Source organism: Lactuca sativa, chromosome 2 (assembly GCF_002870075.4).
Source record: "Lactuca sativa cultivar Salinas chromosome 2, Lsat_Salinas_v11, whole genome shotgun sequence".
Taxonomy (NCBI): Eukaryota; Viridiplantae; Streptophyta; class Magnoliopsida; order Asterales; family Asteraceae; genus Lactuca; species Lactuca sativa.
Window position 1 is genome coordinate 235,607,846 of NC_056624.2, and position 18,373 is coordinate 235,626,218.

Below are 18,373 nucleotides of genomic sequence, written 5' to 3' on the forward strand. Positions count from 1 at the left end.
ATGGAAATTACTTACTTTTCCCCTTCCCCATGCAAGATCACTCGTCACTTTCCTCCTCTCCCCCCCCCCCCCCCCTTAAAACTCAGCCGAGAGCACCCGTCCCCACCTATCTCCAAAAATTTATACACAAACTCTCTAATGCTCTCAAAGAGTTCCAAGTTGATTCAAGGCCTTTCCAAATGTTTCAAAGTATTTTTGGTAAGCTTTCTTTCAAATTTTCGAGTTCTATCACCCATCCATCATCATCTTTGGTTATTTTTACTCATAATCATGAATCAAAAACCCTAGACAAGATCTTGAAGTTCAAGAAGGTGTTGTCTTCCAAAACTTGATTCCTACCTCATCCTTGTCACCATTTATTGCCATTTTTAGGGAAAGCACAAAAAGTGAGTTCATACCCCTTATTTTCATCTTTATTCAAGTTTTAGGGGGAGAATATAAGTAAAACTTGTATAATTGTACAAGTTGTTATACATGCTTTACTTTCATGTTGTGTAAAAATGTTATATGCATGAAATAATGTTATTACCTAGTATTATAAACATTTATGTATGGTATGTTGTTTAAAATACAAATCTATGAAAAATAAGTATAAACATGTTATATGTTCTTAAGAAAAAGTCATGAAAAAAAAACTATAAAAACTAGGGTTTTTATGAACATAATATGACTTTTCTAGCAAAAATGGCTATAACCAAGTTATTACACCATTTTCGTGGGATATAAATCAAAATACGTTATTTTGGACATATGTTATGAAGCTAGTTATAAATACCAAGAATTTAACTTATAATTCTGTAACGACCCGTTTCCGGTATGTTAATTAATTTGATTTGGGCTAAGTTTTCAAGAGGGACTCGGCGAGTTCTAGCCTGACTCGCCGAGTCAGGACGCGCATCTTGTGCACGCGGGAGCCGGCGACTCGGCGAGTCCATATCCTGGACTCGGCGAGTCCGTCCGTCTGGGTGAAACCCTAACTCCCCGGGTTTGCTCACTATTTAAACCCCATTATAGCCTCCATCTCGTCACTTTCCCCTGAGAGCACTGTGAGAAACCCTAAACCTTCCTCTTGTGAGCTTATAAGTGATCTTGTTCCATTTTGTGAAGGGGTGAAGAAGGAGAAGAAGAAGGAAGCAAGGAAACGAGTTCTAGTGCCAAGATCCAAGACCAAGTGTGAACTTATTGAGGTATTTTCGGAGTTCTCTTCTGGTTTCATGCTTAAACTTCCATTAGAGCTCTTTTAAGGGCTATTTGATGCTTGTTCCAAGCTTTATGCTTGCTTGATTGTGTTATTGAGCCGATATACCTTTGGATCTGAGTGTTGGGGTGTTGAAGAGTCCAGATCCACTGTCTTTTTGGAGTTACATTGCTTATTAGCCATGGATCTACCCTTATTGTGCATATTTTAGTCTTATTTCCCTCATTCATGTGGTTGTGCACGTAAAGTTGGAAACTTTACGTGGTAAAACAGCTTAATGGACCTAGATCTATCATTTGCATGTGTTGGATTCAAGAGAAATCGAGTAAAAATATGTTGCATGGCGGCGACTCGGCGAGTCGGAGGAACGACTCGACGAGTCAGGTCGCGAGTCCCGAATTCTTCAGTTTCTTCAGTGTCGAGTGTCCGAGGTGAGTTAGGGAGTGGACTCAGCGAGTTAAGAGTAGACTCAGTAATGGAGGGACTCGGCGAGTTGTTCATACAACTCGGCGAGTCCAAGGCAATCTCCTTGAGGATTAAGAACAACTCGTCGAGTCTGTTCATCTGACTCGGCGAGTCGGATGAAGATCATCTGAGTTTTTGGATCCAGAGGATACTCGTCGAGTCGATGCCACGCTCGACGAGTGACAGCTGGTAAGAGTTGAGCGGAGAGTCTAGGACTCGGCGAGTCGGGTATCCCGACTCGGCGAGTCAGCCCTGAGTAAGTCAACTTTGACCAAGGGTAAAAGAGTCATTTTACCCTGAGTGTAGTGCTAGTGATTGATTGAGTGTGTTTATGGATTTGTAGCCGAGGAGATTCAGGAGCAGCAGCCGTTAGCTTTCCGAGCCGCACTCTCATCCGCTAGCTTACGAGGTGAGTTTCCTTCCCGTAGGGGCGGGTCTAAGGCCACAATGCCGGCCCGTCCAGTTAATAGTAGTTTCCAGACTTCGGTCCGATGTAGTAGTTAGTATGTTGATGCCTTCGTGGTTCAGACATGTTTTATGTGCTATGTGTATGTGTTATGTTCCGGGCCACGGCCCGATGCAGTATGCAGTATAAATTGTTATGATATGCTATACTATGTGCAGTCAGTCCCGGACCTCGGTCCGATGCAGGGGACACGGTCCCAGTTAGTTCCGGACTTCGGTCCGATGCAGTTAGTTCCGGACTTCGGTCCGATGCAGTCAGTTCCGGACTTCGGTCCGATGCAGTTAGTTCCGGGCTTCGGTCCGATGCAGGGGACCAGGTCCCAGTCAGTTCCGGACTTCGGTCCGATGCAGTTTTCCGGGTCCCGACCCGATGCAGTGGGCAAGGCCCAATATGTGTTTATATGTTGTTGTATGGTATGTGGTAAGTTGGGGGAGCTCACTAAGCTTCATGCTTACAGTTTCAGTTTTGGTTTCAGGTACTTCCGCAAGCAAAGGGAAGAGCTCTGGATGACGGCATCGCACACACCACCGTTTCAGCTTTAGTTGGTTTTGATTTAGTTGTTGTTTTGGATATAGCATGTTACATTTTCCGCACAGTACTTTATTATCTTTTGGGACATATCACGCATGGTTTATCTATATGATACTCTGATTATAGTTTTGATGGTATTAAAAACGAAATTTTTGGGTCGTATTTTTGGGTCGTTTCAAGTTGGTATCAGAGCCCTGGTTTGAGGGATTCGGATACACTCTCGGGTGTATCTGAACTCAAACTAAGGGGGAAATAAAAGATTTTAATAAAATGTTTTTACAAAAGAATTTTGAGAACACTTAGAAGGAAAAGAATTGTTTTAAGATAGAGGTGTGTGCATGCGGTCAACCGAGCTCAAGTAAGTACTCCCAAATTACCCATACAAGTTATTTGTTCAATTTCAGTTTAGTAGAACAGCATGCTAGAATAGGGCTAAGGGTGTAGGAGAATGCCTTATGTGCCTGCTTATGTGTTACAGCTCTATGAATATTGCATGCTAGAATTGAGTAGACAGCAGTAGGATAGCCTGTTTAGGTTATGCCTGATAGTGTGAGCTTAGCATCCTATGCTAGTGCAATTTCTTGTTATAAGAATAGCTTGCGTGAGTCTGTTTCCCTTGTCCGAATGCTGCTTGCTTTGTGCTTAGTGGGATTCCGAGTAATGGGAGTTAGCCATTAGGTGGACACGTCACACCACATGTAATCAGGTTTGAATAATCCCAGAGTGCTGGAACTGGCCCGACTGCGCAGCTCTTGTTTGAGTCCAACCGTTGTAGGGACGGATCTTTTACTTGAAGGATTATCCGACCCTCATCACATGTGATGGTGTTCAGGTGATGGCTAACTGGCAGTGCAAGGAGACCTACAGCAGCTGAGGACCAGTCGTATTGAGCTCGAGTTTTCTCTAGGGCAAGCCTAGGGTGAGAGTAGCAGAAAATAGCAGCGGTAGAAGTGACTTGGGAAAGTCGAGGCAGTTCTTGAGGAAAGTACGGATAGATGTGGAAGGTAGTAGGGGCCCATACTACTGGAAACAGAGGATCCGTACTCGAATCAAGGAAGGCCAAGATTAGACCAGGAAGCTAGTAGTCGTATTATGATCCCTTGAAATATTTCAATGTTTTGATGTTGCTATGATATGTTTCAGAATGGTAGTTTTGCGTCCGAGGCCAGCAGCCGGCAGTTCAGATGCCGGAGGAGGATCAGGATCGGGATCCGACCCGGAGGTCGGACAGATGGATGAGCAGACCAGAGAGTTCCTTTCTTCTGAGATTACTCGCATCATACTTGAGCAGACTCCTGTGATCTTCGGTTCGATCAAGGAGGGCATTTTGGAGATGATGGATGAGAGACTGAGTACCTTCCGTACTGAGATGGCGGCCGTGATGGGGTCGCGCACACTCACTTTCAGGGAGTTCAGGGCGTGCGGGGCTCCTGACTACCACGGGGCACGGGACCCCATAGCGAGTACCAGGTGGTTGGCGGATGTGGCCAACGCGTTCCGCACTAGCAGATGTCCCGGGGGGACAAGGTCAGATTGGCGTCCTGTCTCCTGAAGGACAGGGCACGTGACTGGTGGGAGGAGGTAGGACATACCATCGGGGATGATGCGGCATTGGATGCCATGACCTGGGCTGATTTTTCTACCAGGTTCAGAGCGGAGTTCGCACCGGTCATTGAGGTGCAACAGTTAGCCAGGGAGTTCCAGGATCTTACCCAGACTACCGAGACAGTGGCGGAGATCACCGCCAAGTTCAGGGAGCGGGCCCTTCTTGTTCCTCAGTATGCAGCAGACGAGGAGATGAAGAAGGCCCGTTATCACGAGATGTTGCGGAGCGACATTCGTATGTTTGTGAGCCGGTCCAGTTGCAAAACACTGGACGACATGATTGCTAGAGCCAGAGAGAGGGAGATTGATCTCGAGATGGAGAGGAAGAGGAAACCGGAGGCGGTTTCGGGTGCAGGCAGTGTGGGCAAAAAGCCCAAGGTTTCAGATCACAGGTCCAGGGGTCAGCAGAGCCACGGTCGATGTGGCAAGTGTGGGAGGTTGCACGAGGGGGCGTGCAAGGCAGGGAGTTCCGGCTGCTACAAGTGCGGACGGATCGGGCATATGAGTAGGGATTGTACGGCCCCTGCCACTACGGTTACAGCATTGGATCTGATTTGCTTTCAGTGCAATCAGAGGGGACACAAAAGGTCCCAGTGTCCCAGTTTAGCTGCAGCAGGGAAGGTGCATGCACCCGCCCCTGCTACTTTGAGGATCACGGATGGCCGTCAGGGCCGAGCTGATGCGCCGGTGGCGAAGAGCAGGGCATTTCAGATGACAGCAGAGGAGGCGCGAGCGACTCCTGATGTGGTGACGGGTATGTATATTTCTTTCATCTCTTAATTATTAATATATCGTTTGAATATTATTTGATGGTACGCTTTATTTAGGGTCGTTCTCGGTGAACGGCATCCCTGCTTTGGTATTGTTTGACTCGGGGGCCACCCGATCATTTGTATCGCTTGCGCTTAGCAAGAGATTTAGCAGAGCTCCGGGGGAACTGGATTGTCCGTTAGAGGTGGAGATAGCAGATGATAGGACCGTGAGGGTCGACAAAGTATATAGAGGGTGTTCCCTTCAGATATTTGAGGAGCAGTTTTCAGTGGATTTGGTTCCGATTCCCCTGCGCGGGAATAAAGTTATTGTGGGAATGGATTGGCTAAGCCCCAATGGGGCGGTGATTGATTGTGAGCTTCAGCTAGTGAGGGTTCGCACTCCCAGTGGGGGAGAGATAGTGGTTCAGGGCGAGAGGCCCCAGCGAGGGTTGACCTTTTGCTCTGCCGCTAGGGCGAGACGCTACGTTTAGCAGGGTTGCGCCGGTTACGTAGCCTACGTCTTGGATGCCCGGGATAAGGGCAAGACGACGATCGATGATGTTCCTATTGTTCGAGATTACCCGGATGTGTTTCCCGAGGATTTGCCGGGGATACCTCCTGAGAGGCAGGTTGAGTTCAGGATCGACCTGGTTCCTGGTGCGGCTCCGATAGCCAAAGCACCATATCGACTTGCTCCCCCTGAGATGCAGGAGTTGTCTACACAGCTTCAGGAGCTGTTAGACAAGGGTTTCATTCGACCGAGCAGTTCGCCTTGGGGAGCTCCGATCTTATTTGTGAGGAAGAAAGACGGGTCGCATCGGATGTGTATTGATTACCGGGAGTTGAACAAGGTAACGGTGAAGAACCGTTACCCACTTCCGAGGATAGATGACTTGTTTGATCAGCTCCAGGGAGCGTCTTGGTTCTCCAAGATCGACCTACGCTCCGGTTACCACCAGATGAGGGTCAGGGATGAGGATGTACAGAAGACTGCTTTCAGGACCCGGTATGGTCATTATGAGTTTGTGGTGATGCCATTTGGGCTCACCAATGCCCCAGCCGCGTTCATGGATCTCATGAACCGCGTGTGTAGGCCGATGCTGGATCGGTCAGTGATAGTGTTCATCGATGACATCTTGGTGTATTCCAAGACGCAGGGTCAGCACGAGGAGCACCTGCGGGAGGTGTTGGAGACTTTGAGGAGGGAGAGACTGTTCGCTAAGTTCTCCAAGTGCGAGTTCTGGTTACGCGAGGTGCAGTTTCTTGGGCATCTCGTTAATCAGAAGGGTATTTTGGTTGACCCGGCCAAGATTGAGGCCGTGATGCAGTGGGAGGTCCCGAGGTCTCCATCTGAGATTCGGAGCTTCCTAGGATTGGCAGGGTATTACCGGAGGTTTATTCAGGATTTCTCCAAGATAGCAGTGCCGCTCACCCGACTAACCAAGAAGTCGGTAGTTTTTCGTTGGGGGCCTGAGCAGCAGGCGGCGTTCGAGACTCTCAGGCAGAGATTGTGCGAGGCTCCGATCCTTACCTTGCCAGAGGGTGTTGAGGATTTCGTGGTCTATTGTGATGCTTCGATCACGGGTATGGGAGCAGTGTTGATGCAGCGAGGCCATGTGGTGGCTTATGCTTCGAGACAGTTGAAGCCTCACGAGGCTAATTATCCTACCCACGACTTGGAGCTGGGGGCAGTTGTATTTGCCCTCAAGATTTGGAGGCATTACCTGTATGGGGTCCGCTGTACTATCTACACGGACCACAAGAGTTTACGATACCTTATGGATCAGCCGAGTTTGAATATGAGACAGAGGAGATGGTTGGACGTGCTAAAGGACTATGACTGTGAGATCCTGTATCATCCAGGGAAGGCCAACGTGGTGGCCGATGCCCTGAGCCGCAAGGTGTCGGCGGCCCCTATCAGGGATTTGTGTATGAGGATGACGGTAATCACTCCTTTGTTGGAGCGGATCAAGGAGGCTCAGATGGAGGGTCTCAAGGAGGAGAGGCAGAAGTGCGAGAGGATAGTGGGTCGAGTAGCTTCGTTCGACTACGACAGTCGGGGTTTGATGACGCTTCATGGTAGGGTGTGGGTACCGTACTGGGGTGGGGTACGGCAGGTATTGATGGACGAGGCTCATAAGTCTCGATTTTCTATCCATCCAGGGGCGACGAAGATGTATCGAGATCTTCGACCTGATTATTGGTGGCCCTGCATGAAGCGGGACGTCGCTTGGTACGTTGAGAGGTGCTTGACCTGCCGGAAGGTCAAGGCGGAGCACCAGAGACCTCACGGCAAGATGCAGCCGTTGGATATTCCCGTGTGGAAATGGGAGGACATCACCATGGATTTTATCACCAAACTTCCCAGGACCGCACGTGGAGTAGATTCGATATGGGTAGTGGTGGATCGGCTGACGAAGAGTGCCCATTTTATTCCGATCCAGGAGAGTATATCGGCGGAAAGGTTAGCCGATATCTATGTGCGAGAGATTGTGGCACGTCATGGAGTGCCGGTATCGGTAGTGTCGGACCGAGATGTTCGCTTCACGTCCAGATTCTGGAAGCGGTTTCACGACGAGATGGGTACTCGTCTCCATTTCAGCACCGCTTTTCATCCTCAGACTGACGGGCAGAGCGAGAGGACGATTCAGACTCTCGAGGACATGCTTAGGGCATGCGTCCTGGATTTTGGGGGCTGTTGGGATACGTATCTTCCTTTAGCGGAATTCTCGTATAACAACAGCTATCATGCGAGCATTGATCGACCTCCTTTTGAGATGTTATATGGCAGGAAGTGCAGGACCCCGATTTGTTGGGGCGAGGTCGGTCAGCGGGTTATGGGGAGCACTGAAGTGGTGCTCAAGACGACGGAACTGATCCAGCAGGTCCGTAGTCGACTGCAGACTGCACAGAGTCGGCAGAAGAGCTACGCCGACAAGAGGCGTTCAGACTTGGAGTTCCAGGTAGGAGACATGGTTCTTCTGAAAGTCTCACCTTGGAAAGGTGTCATCAGGTTCCGGAAGAGGGGCAAATTGGGCCCCAGATTTATTGGTCCTTTCAGGGTTTTGGCCCGGGTGGGTCGGGTTGCTTACCGGTTAGATCTTCCTGCGGAGCTCAGTTTGATACACAACACCTTCCACGTGTCGCAGTTGAGGAAGTGTCTAGTGGACGAGACAGCGGTCGTTCCCTTGGAGGATATCCAGGTCGATAGCAGCTTGAATTATATCGAGAAGCCGATAGCAATTTTGGAACGGAAGACCAAGACCTTGAGGAACAAGGTAATTCAGCTGGTAAAGGTGCAGTGGCAGCATCGGAAGGGGTCTGAATGGACATGGGAGGCTGAAGAAGAAATGAGAACGCACTACCCGGAGTTATTCGCAGGTCCAGCCGTAGCAGACTTCGAGGACGAAGTCTGAAACAAGTGGGGGAGAATTGTAACGACCCGTTTCCGGTATGTTAATTAATTTGATTTGGGCTAAGTTTTCAAGAGGGACTCGGCGAGTTCTAGCCTGACTCGCCGAGTCAGGACGCGCATCTTGTGCACGCGGGAGCCGGCGACTCGGCGAGTCCATATCCTGGACTCGGCGAGTCCGTCCGTCTGGGTGAAACCCTAACTCCCCGGGTTTGCTCACTATTTAAACCCCATTATAGCCTCCATCTCGTCACTTTCCCCTGAGAGCACTGTGAGAAACCCTAAACCTTCCTCTTGTGAGCTTATAAGTGATCTTGTTCCATTTTGTGAAGGGGTGAAGAAGGAGAAGAAGAAGGAAGCAAGGAAACGAGTTCTAGTGCCAAGATCCAAGACCAAGTGTGAACTTATTGAGGTATTTTCGGAGTTCTCTTCTGGTTTCATGCTTAAACTTCCATTAGAGCTCTTTTAAGGGCTATTTGATGCTTGTTCCAAGCTTTATGCTTGCTTGATTGTGTTATTGAGCCGATATACCTTTGGATCTGAGTGTTGGGGTGTTGAAGAGTCCAGATCCACTGTCTTTTTGGAGTTACATTGCTTATTAGCCATGGATCTACCCTTATTGTGCATATTTTAGTCTTATTTCCCTCATTCATGTGGTTGTGCACGTAAAGTTGGAAACTTTACGTGGTAAAACAGCTTAATGGACCTAGATCTATCATTTGCATGTGTTGGATTCAAGAGAAATCGAGTAAAAATATGTTGCATGGCGGCGACTCGGCGAGTCGGAGGAACGACTCGACGAGTCAGGTCGCGAGTCCCGAATTCTTCAGTTTCTTCAGTGTCGAGTGTCCGAGGTGAGTTAGGGAGTGGACTCAGCGAGTTAAGAGTAGACTCAGTAATGGAGGGACTCGGCGAGTTGTTCATACAACTCGGCGAGTCCAAGGCAATCTCCTTGAGGATTAAGAACAACTCGTCGAGTCTGTTCATCTGACTCGGCGAGTCGGATGAAGATCATCTGAGTTTTTGGATCCAGAGGATACTCGTCGAGTCGATGCCACGCTCGACGAGTGACAGCTGGTAAGAGTTGAGCGGAGAGTCTAGGACTCGGCGAGTCGGGTATCCCGACTCGGCGAGTCAGCCCTGAGTAAGTCAACTTTGACCAAGGGTAAAAGAGTCATTTTACCCTGAGTGTAGTGCTAGTGATTGATTGAGTGTGTTTATGGATTTGTAGCCGAGGAGATTCAGGAGCAGCAGCCGTTAGCTTTCCGAGCCGCACTCTCATCCGCTAGCTTACGAGGTGAGTTTCCTTCCCGTAGGGGCGGGTCTAAGGCCACAATGCCGGCCCGTCCAGTTAATAGTAGTTTCCAGACTTCGGTCCGATGTAGTAGTTAGTATGTTGATGCCTTCGTGGTTCAGACATGTTTTATGTGCTATGTGTATGTGTTATGTTCCGGGCCACGGCCCGATGCAGTATGCAGTATAAATTGTTATGATATGCTATACTATGTGCAGTCAGTCCCGGACCTCGGTCCGATGCAGGGGACACGGTCCCAGTTAGTTCCGGACTTCGGTCCGATGCAGTTAGTTCCGGACTTCGGTCCGATGCAGTCAGTTCCGGACTTCGGTCCGATGCAGTTAGTTCCGGGCTTCGGTCCGATGCAGGGGACCAGGTCCCAGTCAGTTCCGGACTTCGGTCCGATGCAGTTTTCCGGGTCCCGACCCGATGCAGTGGGCAAGGCCCAATATGTGTTTATATGTTGTTGTATGGTATGTGGTAAGTTGGGGGAGCTCACTAAGCTTCATGCTTACAGTTTCAGTTTTGGTTTCAGGTACTTCCGCAAGCAAAGGGAAGAGCTCTGGATGACGGCATCGCACACACCACCGTTTCAGCTTTAGTTGGTTTTGATTTAGTTGTTGTTTTGGATATAGCATGTTACATTTTCCGCACAGTACTTTATTATCTTTTGGGACATATCACACATGGTTTATCTATATGATACTCTGATTATAGTTTTGATGGTATTAAAAACGAAATTTTTGGGTCGTATTTTTGGGTCGTTTCAAATTCAATATTTACCGTTTGATGACGTAAAAAGTCAAAAACTAGAAAACTGACTTTATCATACTAATAGTTCTTATACTTGTGATAAATGTATAATATATGTTATTTATGAACATCTAAACATGTTAACTTTTATATATATATATATATATATATATATGTGTGTGTGTGTGTGTGTGTGTGTGTAGGTACAACGAAATATTTATAATAAACTATAATAGGTATAGTTTATGAGTCATCAACATTATTATAACATTTTGGGAAAAGACGAATAATTATATAAAAGTATATAATTATTATACACTATATTAATACTATGGAAAAATGATACTTACACATACAAGAGTTTTCATTACACCAAAACATAAACTTGTTGAAACAATTATGCGAGATAAAGTCTTCACCGTACCTACCATAGTACATAGTGAAGTCCTGAATTATAACCAGAATCTCGGTAAGAGAGTGTGATACTTGTGTATAGATGTATACGGGACTGACAATCATGCACCTAAGCTGCTAGCTACAGCTAGACCGGCAGGTCTGGGTGACAAATGTCTAACATTCCGACACCAGAAGAACGTCGCAGTAGGCCAACTTCGGTTTTAGTATGGTTGTAATAACTCACATGGGAAATCAACGATACATTTAGTTTATGGGGTAACATGTGTTTAAATGGTTTTATATAAGAATAAAACTATGTAATACTACTTTAAGTATAAAAATACTTATATATTTTTGGTCTTAGGGTTTTTAAGAGACAACAACTCATTTTAAAGTAAATATTGGATTTTCTGGGAACAAACAATATCATTTTACAATGAAGGAATTACAGATTTTTCATATACAAAACTCTTATGAACTCATCAACTTAATTGTTGACACTTTTCAAAACTACTTGTATTCTCATGAAATCGTTAAACACGTAGCCACAAAGCGGTTGAGGATGGGACATTACGGCGTTGTACTATTCATTTTGTCATCATAATGTAATTGTTTTTTTTTTAAACATACAAGACTTGGAAACAATGTAACATTTTCAATTATATTTATGATGGTTGTGTTTGCTTTGATCACTGTTGTACATTATGTTGTGATATTGTTCATGAAGTCACCCACCCCCAGATGTTTCTGCCATCCTGGTTTGGGGGTGTGACAAAGATCATAACTTGAGATTCAATCAATTGTTCGAATAGTAAGGTCTCCCTTGCGGATTCCTCCTTCCTACTTCATTTTTCCTGCCATTCTTGAAATGTTCAATCAATCGACGTTGAAGGCGCCGGTGGGTCGAGGGGTTTTCTGACATTGGTTTTCAACTTGATTTTGCTTCATGATTTTACAGAAGGTGTGGTGACGCCAGCAGATGCTAGCGACGACGACTTTGTACTCGTCGGGGATGTTGCAGATAGAAGCCAGCAGTGGGTTGAAGACGGAGGGAAGAGACGGTGATTGATATGGGTGGAACTGGACACGTGGGGAGACGAAGGGAAACGACTAGGTTTGGGATTTTTTTTTTGATATTTAATATATATATATATATATATATATATATATATATATATATATATATATATATAATAAATACATTATTCATTAAAAAATACTAAAAAATCTATTAGGGCATAAAAGTCTATTTACTTTTGATAGGGACTAAACACGCAACAAAAACAAATTACAAAGACTGTCCGAATTTAAAAAAAAAAAATTAAGGACCAAACACATAGATTATCGAAAACCATAGGCACCATTCACATAATTTACTCTAGAAAAAAGTTGGTTATCATTATATACTTATAAAGGAAGCATTTTGCCTTTTACCACATTCATTTGAAACTCCCATGTATTTTCCTTTCACCACATTCATTTGAAACTTCCATGACTTTTCATTTTCTTTCTAATAATAAATATAATTTGGTTAATTAGGTTAAATAAATATCAAACCTAAAATGTAATCATATATAAACTAAATTTCAATATTAAAATAATATCATTACTTCTACTTATAAAGTTATGTTTTTTTAAACTTTTAACATATTATAGTTAATTTAATAGTTTTAATATTGTTGGATGTAAATCATTATCATTTTAAAGATACAATTTTGGAACAATTTGTATAAAATACTTAAATTATTAATTTAAATATAAAATTACAAGGTCAAATTAAATATAAATTTTAGTTTAACTTAAACAACCCAAAGAATATTTGTAAACAGTTAAAAATGATAAATTTTAGTGTCTTTCTAATAATGATTATAAGTTGGTTAATAAGGTTAAATAAATATCAAACCTAAAGTGTAATCATAAATATACTAAATTTCAATTTGAAAATAATATATTTACTTCTACTTATAAAGTTATGTCTGTAACTTTTAACATATTATACTTAATTTATTATATTTAATATGTTGTTATATGTAAACCATTGTCAGTTTAAAGCTACAATTTTTGAACAATTTTGATAAAATACTTAAATTGTTAGCTTAAATATAACATTACAATGTCAATTTAAATATAAATTTTTGTTGCACTTAAAATACCAAAGAATATTTTGTAAATAGTTAAAAGTGATAAATTGTAATGATAAATACAAAAACTAAATTGTAATATCAATTTAACTAAAATATTTCCTCAAGATATTTTATAATCGTTAAAAGTTTTTAAATAAGTAGCTTAACATAACTTACAATAACAATAGTTAAAAATAACTCTATATAAATGATTATATTCTTACCTTTAAAATCAAAAAATAATGTTTGATGTTTTAAATAATTATAATGATAGAAATTAAAACATTAAGCAAATAAATTTTAAAAATTAATTAACAATTACAACAACTGTAAATAACATTAAACCATATATTATATTTAATTTTATTCATGTGTAACTCGCGAGTAAAAGTCATTAAAACGATTTAGATTATGAAGTTATAATAGATGTATATAGTATATATTATGACATAACTCAAAATAATCAATATATATATATATATATATATATATATATATATATATATATATATATATATATATATATATATATATATATATATATATATATATAGTATAAAAATTGATATATTAAATTTAACAACAATATTATTATTATATTTTAAAAAAACATATATTTGTAAAGACTTCAACTATATAGGTGTTTCTATGCAACGCACAGGCATTCACCTAGTTTGTAATATAATCGGTTTGTTGGCATCTTATAAAGCAAAAATAGTTTGGTTCTAAAAACAACATCACCTTTTTATCAATAACATATATAATATTATTTATAAAATATGTTAAGTGTTTTGGTTTTCTTTTTGATAGCGGTGAGATAAAGTTGATAATCCGAAGAAAAGACAAATATCTTTTATTTAGACTAAAAATAACTCTAATGTTTTTGTTTTTATTTTTATGATTATCACGTTCACCAACTACAACTTTGAAATACGAATTTGGATAAACTTTGAAATACGAATTTGGATATGTTAACCATGTGTATGGCTATGTCTATTTCGTGGACTTTTTCTAAGCTTGGTAGGTATTGACATTCTCTCTCTCTCTCTCTTTATATATATATATATATATATATATATATATATATATATATATATATATATATATATATATATTCTAACTAGTTATTGTATGGTTGTAGGAATGACTGTGAGTTTATCATTTTATTTATTTTAAGAAAATGAATAATACATATTATTAAATTAAAGATAATTAGAAAATACTATTTAATCTCATTTTAAGAGTATTTTAATCAATTAACATAAATTTAAAACAGGAAAACTACATATGTTAAGGGACAATAGATTCTATTAATTTTAAAAATCTAATTGTATGGATGATAATTCTCGAATATTCTAACATAATATGTTTATCAATATATTGAAAAATAACAAATATGTTTTGAACCATAAAAGAATACGCATTGTGACAAAATATATATATATATATTGATTTAATGAGTTTCTTGAAAAATAACAAAATTTTGGATACAAGTTTAATTTTTTATATTAAATTCTTAGAATGATATATTGAAATCAAGGTAAAATACTAATACATTCTCAAAGAATATTGTTGTTAATCCATTCTAATAAAATAAAAGAAAATACATTCTTAATGAATAACAAATCCATTTTTTAAGAATACAATGTCAATAGCATTCTTTAAGAATAACATTCTTCTAGAATATACTATCGTCCCTCTATGTTTTCTTTCTTTTCCTCTTCAAAACCTAAACCCACATGTCATCTTAGCTTAGCAACTGCATAAAGTTAGGAAAAAATTAATCGCCTCGATCACCATGTCTAAAAATTAATATGGAAAAAGTGAAGTATGGTTTATCATAGCTTAACAAGTAACGACTATGTATATACATTAATTTGAAGCTGCAAGAAGTTCACATAGTAGACCGCTTCTTCAAGCATTGTGCTAATGTCAACCTTGGTCCCATTTAGATAAGGGTAGATTACTAATATTATATATTCCTTAAATAATATCATTAATTATAATCCCGTTTTTTATGGAAGGACAAGAAGATAGTGGTGGTCGAGATTCCATTTATGTGATGTGTTTTGTAATTCATTGCTTATGTCGACTTGAAATTCGAGATTCTATTATGATAGAATTGGAATTCGAGATTCCAATCTTCCATTACGACATAATGTTGTAAGATGTATATATAACACGTTTTGTTTCGATAAACAAACATAGCGGGAACTTCCTCAGTCAAATCCGACTTGATGATAGGAATTCAAATAGACTTCTAGCAACCTGGTAAGCATTCCCAATAAGGCGCCGATGATCAAAACTACATAAAACAACAACTAAACGAATCGTTTGCTTACTTTTTCGAACGGGAACATAAGAAAAAAAAAATACGATTGATTGGTTAAAAAAACTAACTAAAAGAATATGTAAAGCAACACATAAATTTTTTCTATAATCAAATATGAACACACTATACATTTTCAATGGATTAAGAAAATATGATTTGTTACCCAGCATGTGAAAAAGATTTTAAAAAAATGAAATCAAACTAACATTTTTATATGATTTTGTGACAAATATAACCACCGCAAACTATATATACAAATAACAAAACATGAATATCTGTAGTGTAGTTATTATGTAGACAAATAATGTTAATCATATAATAATTCACAACTACTACTTTCTTCTGTAAAAGAGATTAATTCACAACGTCGTAAGAGAAATCAAAGAGATTTATAGTGACCTTAATGCTAGAAATTTTAACATGGCATCATCTGATTAAACAATTACACACAACACGAATTAAAAGGTCATCGATTATTACTAGTATCCATAATTTATTTGTAATTCTAAAAATAGTTTCATATCCTATAATTCCTAAATCAACCAAACAACGAAAAAGATGAAATCAAAATAATTCCAAGACTTATCCTTTCGTTGTACACCATTCCTATTTTGTTCCTGGTATGATTAAACTAAAATAAAAAAATATAAAAAAAATAAAAATAAAAAAAAAAACAGATAGGGATTGAAACAAAAAAGATGAAATTAAGTACCTTTTTGAAGTGGAAACGAGGAAGACAATGGTGGATGCATCGAGGTTTAAAGGAGGCTGCCGATGGCCGGCGGGAAGGGGTTCTGCAACAACCAGTGATGGAGATTATGTTTGCATCGGTCGGATGAATGCTGGAGTCGGCTTTAGGGTTTAACAGAATATGCTGAAAAGAGAAAAACAGATAGGGATTGAAACAAAAAAGATGAAATTAAGTACCTTTTGAAGTGGAAACGAGGAAGAGAATGGTGGAGGCATCGAGGTTTAAAGAAGGAGGCTGTTGATGGCCGGTGTGAAGGGATTCTACAACCACCGGTGATGGAGATTAAACTTGCAACACTCGGATGAATGGTCACTGTTGGAGTCGGCTTTAGGGTTTAATAGGTAAACAAAAACTCGTCCTATAAAATAAAGGGAAATCAATGAGTAATTTTGGATATTAGTTAATCTCTTCCTAATAAAAGCCTTTGCCTTTTTAAGATGTCACATGTCCCTCTTATAAACTCATTCAATCCACATGTAATTTTTTCACATCTCCTCATAAATCTTTTCCCGCCCACTGCATTAATAACGGAAACCAAATGCATAGAAAACGTTTTAATCAAATCAAAATCATAGAAAAGGATAATTTGGGAGTCTCCTACTAATTAGCAACTTTGTTACTATATTCTAAGCAATCTTTTTTGAATCTTTTTGAATTTATTTATCTTTTGCCCGTTATATATGCATTATAATAGGAATGAAATAATGTTTGCGATTTTATCATTTATCATTTATATAAATATAAATATGTGATCTAAAAATCTTTCTAACATTTGCGTCTTTCAAAGTTTGATTCCTCTATACGTCTTCTTCTATGCAACTTTGGTAATTCATTTTCATCTATACTGCTTATTATGTTACGGTAAATATTGTATATTGTTCTTCTGTTACAGTTCTCATTCTCCTCATGTTATGTGTATATGCATCTGTATACGACATATGTGTGTTGCTTTTTTCTAAAAAAAAAATTAATTGTAGTTACCCATCAGCCATGTTCTATACGGATGGACTTCAAACCATTAAATCTCTATTATACATGTCAATCATAACAAATAGTGATATTGATGCATCGGTAACAAAAAGTATATTGCTTTTGTTTCTATAAACCATAAGGCTACCTTACCTGTTGTAGCATCAACATAATACTCCCAAATGATGTGCTACCTACTCTGATTGAAAATTATAATTAGCAGTAACATATTTTTATACTTTTATGTGTTTGATGTGTAAGCGTGTGTATCTGTGTTTTATCTGTTTATTGGTTTATATTGTGTGTGATTGTGTATGTGAGGGTCAAAAATCTTATTACTTATTGTTATTGTTACTTTTTTGATCTTGTGTGATGTTTAACTTTGTTTTTCTATAGAAAACCGAGAATTAATTCTATTTTATAGCAACTTACTTCCAAAATCAAAATCATTTACAGAACTGTATTTTACAACAATTTTTTTTAAAAAAAAATTAACTCTAATTTATATGTCCGTTCATCGATGTTAATGTGTTATTATATTTTTTTGTAAAAATGTTGGTTTGGTATGATGGAATGGATCTTTTGATTTATGGTTTTTTCTTATTAAGTCACTATAGTAAAAAAAAAAAAAAAAACATTAACACAAACATAACATGATAACATACAATTTCATTCCTTTTTATGATTCCATTCCATTATACCAAACCAACCATTGTACAAATCAAATCTTTTAAACAAAAATAACATATGAAAAATAGTGATAATTCTTACCTATATTTGATTATATGTAATTTAATCATATCTGGAATGAACTTCTGCCCACCAAAGCCAGGTTCCACAGTCATTACAAGGATTTTCACCTCCAATCTATGAACCAGTGAAAAAAAATATAGTTTAGTTATTTCAGCCAACAAAACAACCTACATAGGGTAATTTATATCCCCCAATATCGTATTTACATAAAGACAGATAAAATGATATTTTGAAACACCATCAAATACATAAATGTACATTATTTGTGTTATATTTGATTAATTATTTTAGCAACATAACACTGACAATCATATTTATATTACTCATCAAATTTATATAATTTCCTATATTTTCAGATAAATGGTTGCACCCAATGTCACTTTGCTCATATTCATGTTTGGAGAGGTATATGTATTTTTTGTTTCTTATACATTCATAAAATGTTTTGAATGCATGTTTTGGATTTTTTTTGTTATGACATGATGAGTTCATAGCATCTTACTTTCTAATATTTTCTCAAATTATTTCAGCCAACTTTTGGGGTCATACCATGACAGATCCATGTTGATTCAT

The 18,373-nt window shown here is 39.5% G+C and overlaps 1 long non-coding RNA gene across 1 annotated transcript; it reads right to left on the reverse strand.

Annotated features, from left to right (window-relative positions):
* Positions 1 to 14,530: 14,530 nt before the first annotated feature.
* LOC111920426 (uncharacterized) lies at positions 14,531 to 16,488 on the reverse strand. The gene is made up of 3 exons (XR_002859860.3): positions 16,255 to 16,488; positions 16,040 to 16,121; positions 14,531 to 14,754 (listed from the first exon to the last, which is right to left on the reverse strand). It is a non-coding gene; the product is annotated as an uncharacterized LOC111920426 (long non-coding RNA).
* Between the last annotated feature and the right edge of the window lie 1,885 nt (positions 16,489 to 18,373).